Source organism: Myotis brandtii, unplaced genomic scaffold (genome assembly GCF_000412655.1).
Source record: "Myotis brandtii unplaced genomic scaffold, ASM41265v1 scaffold609, whole genome shotgun sequence".
Lineage (NCBI taxonomy): Eukaryota > Metazoa > Chordata > Mammalia > Chiroptera > Vespertilionidae > Myotis > Myotis brandtii.
In genome coordinates this window covers 482,602-486,433 of record NW_005370315.1, presented here as the reverse complement: position 1 = coordinate 486,433, position 3,832 = coordinate 482,602, and positions in this window count along the sequence as shown.

The window sequence follows — 3,832 nt, the reverse complement described above, 5'->3', positions numbered from 1 at the left end:
TAGGCCTGTAATGCTATGAACTTCCCTCTCAGGACTGCTTTCACTGTGTCCCATAGGTTTTGGATTGTTGTGTTTTCATTGTGATTTGTTTCCAAGATGTTTTTAATTTCTTCTTTGATCTCTTTGGTAACCCAATCATTGTTTAATAGCATGCTATTCAGCCTCTAAGTGTTTGCATTTTCTTCATTGTTTTTATTGTTGCTGATTTCTAATATCATGCCATTGTGGTCTGAGAAGATGCTTGATATGATTCCAATCTTCTTGAAATTGGAGAGATTTTGACTGTGACCCAATATGTGGGCTATCTTTGAAAATGTCCCATGTGCACTTGAGAAGAATGTATATTCTGTAGTTTTGGGGTGGAATGTTCTGAAGATGTCAATTAAGTCCGTCTGATCTAGTGAGTCATTTAGGATTGCTATTTCCTTGCTGATTTTTTTTGTCTAGAGGATTTATCCAGTGATGTCAGTGGAGTATTAAAGTCCCCTAGTATGATCATATTGCTGTTGATCTCTCCTTTGATATCTTTCAGAAATATTTTTATGTATTTGGGTGCTCCTGTATTGGGTGCATATGTTTACCGTAGTTATATCCTCTTGTTGTATCAATCCCTTTAGTATTATGAAGTGGCCTTCCTTACCTCTTGTTATGGACTTCTCTTTCAGGTCCATTTTGTCAGATATAAATATTGCTACCCCAGCTTTTTTCCCCTTTCCATTTGCCTGAAAGATATTTTTCCATCCTTTCACTTTCAGTCTGTGTTAGTCCCTTGTTCTGAGGTCGGTCTCTTGTAGACAGCGTATATATGGGTCATGTTTTCTTATCCATTTGGCCACTCAATGTCTTTTGATTGGAGAATTTAGTCCATTTATGTTTAAAGTTATTATTGATAGGTACTTGTTTATAGCCATTTTTATTTTTTGTGCCCATGTTCTTTCTTTCTCCCCTTTTCTCTTTCTTTTTACAATAGTCCCTTTAGCATTTCTTGACTTGTTGGCTTGGTAGTGATAAACTCCCTTAACTTTTTTTTGTCTTTGAAGCTCCTGATTTCCCCTTCAATTTTGAATGATAGCCTTGCTGTATAGAGTATTCTTGGATTCAGTTCCTTGCTTTGCATAACTTTGTATACTTCCTTCTATTTGTTTCTGGCCTGATGTGTTTCTGTTGAGAAATTATTTGATAATCTAATGGGAGATCCCCTGTAGCTAACTTTCTGTCTGTCACCCTTTCAGAATCTCTTTGTTGTTAACCATTGTAATTATGACGTGTCTTGGTGTAGGTCTTCTTGGGTTCATCTTGTTTGGGACTCTTTGTGTTTGTGTGACTTTTTTCTTCCCCAAATCAGGGAAATTTTCTGACATTATTTTTTCAAATAGGTTTTCTGTCCCTTGCTCCTTTTCTTGTAATCCTGGCACCCCTATTATACATATGTTGCTTTGTTTCATGTTGTCCCAAAGCTCCCTCAGGCTCTCCTCCTGTCTTTTGATTTTTTTTCTCCAAGTGCAGTTCAGATTGGGTGTTTTGCTTCCCTGTCTTCTAATTCGCTAATTTGGTCCTCTGCTTCTCCTAGTCTACTGTTGAAAGCTTCCATAGTGTTTTTTATTGTAGCTATATCACTTTTTATTTCCTCCTGATTCTTACACAAGTTGTTGAATTTCTTATCCATCGAGTTTATGAACTGTATGACCCTTATTCTGAATTCTTTTTCTGAAATATTGCATGCATCCATTTCATTTAGTTCTTTTTTGTGGGTGAATCCACCTTTTCTTTCCTTTGGAGGTTGTTATTCTGTCTCCCCACTTTTGCTCTCATCAAAGGATCTAGGTGTCATGTTGTGCGGGGCCTGTGGCTGCAGTGATGGACTTGGTGGCAGGTCGTGTGGTCACTGGCAGCAGCTGCTCTTTGGGCGGTCACAGGAAAGCCATTTCTTGTGCATTCGTGGGGCAGCAACTGCTAGCAGGGTGGCTTCTTGAGCAGTTGTGGTGCCTGGGGCTTCTGTGTGAGGCTCTTTTTTCACATGTGTAGTCATGGTTCCCTGGGCTAAGGTGTCTGGCTGCCAGGAGGGAAACACCCTCTGGAACTCACAGGAGCCCTCAGCTGGGGAGCTGAAGTCCCAGTGTCCATGGGGTGACAGCCAAGGCAGCAGGTCTGTGGCCAAGTGGCTATAGGATCCCAGGTGGTGTCTGAGAGCACCCTGGGTGGAGGTGAGGCTGGGCTCCCAGATACAGCCGCTCTCCCCTTCAAGATGGTGCATCCTATGTGGCAGAGCTGGCCACCCTGGGAGAGATTACAGCATTAGCAGAGGCTGCCTGGCTAAGTGAGCCCGGTCTGCCAGCCCCCAAAGGTCCTGCAAGATCTAGCTGTCCCTCACTCACACACACACACACCATCTTCCACACACTCCCATTTCGCTCCCTCACTCACTCACACTCTCTACCTCACTGCCATCCTCATTAGCAGCAACAGTTAATTGTTAAAATACTTACCAATAATTGGAGGAATATGTATGTCACCACAGAGGTGGTTTTTATCTTCATTGAAGTTAAAGATCTTTGTCTATGATTTTATTTATAAGAAAGACTTTGCAGGTAAATAAAAGGTAGTATTAATTTGGATTTAAGTGTCTAAATTAATTAAATCTTGGAAAACCCGTCATTTTTTTCTTAATCCAGATGTTTGTTATATGAAATATTCTTAAAACAGAATACATAACAGTTGCTACTGTTTGTGATTCAAGGCTTAAAAATGAGGAATCTGAAGCAGTTGGTGATTAAACTCTACTTCATTCACTTCTATTTTTTGTTCTCTTTTTTCTTTCTTCTCCATTAATCAATTCTGAATCTCCTCAAGAAATTTATTTAAAATTGTAGAGGCATAGAAGCATCTGACTTCTATTCTACAGTACTGGCTGCTTTCAAAAGAGGAGCGAGTAAAATCTTTTTAATAGTACAATGATCATTATAAGATGTTATATTTAAAAGCTTTTAAAACATGCTCCATCTGAAAAAAAATACATCTAGCACTGAGTTCTCTGTGTGATAGTGAAGAGAACACAAGTAGTAGTGTCTTTTGTTTGTCTTAAATCACAAAGCATTTACTTACAGTCTCATTACCTTAATTGATGTGTAGTAAATTCTGAAATTGCCAGGGTGTTGGGAGTGGTGGTGGTGATGATGGTGGTGGTGATGATAGTAGTGATGATTGCAATTCCTCTAGTTTCACAAATACCTCAAGGTTTACCTGGTTATGGTGAGACTGTCCCTGTCTTGTGGCCTAAGGATTTCAGCATAGATTTGTATACAGGATGCAGGGACAATGACAGCCCTTTTAAATAAGGAAGCATGCCTGTGAGGACTTCTCAGAGCCAGTGATGAAACATGAGTATATTTTTTACATTTGACCTTTTAAAGATAAATTAAACTTTGGTAGCTATTTACTTTTTTCAGGATTTTTGTTTGTTTGTTAATTGGGGAAGGTGAATTTAGCATAAAGAACTTCTTAAGAATACTAGTATTTGAGAGTCTACAATTGCAGTTGAGAATGGTCTGATTATTTATGCCATGGAGTTATTACAAGTCCAGAATCAAGAACGCATTGGCTAATAGAAGCATCGGTTGTGGTGCCATGAGGAGCAATCATAAAACTTTTAAACTGTAACTGCTTTTCTGCCCTTTAGTGAAAAGTATCATCTTAAATGTGATTCATGTTAGCAATGGACTTCAGCCTGTTCTCTAACCTGAGAGGACCTTCCAATACCTGTCAAGAGTCAGGCAAAATGTATGATACTTTTGCACAATCAATAGGTCAGTAAAATTGCATTGCCCTTGTGACT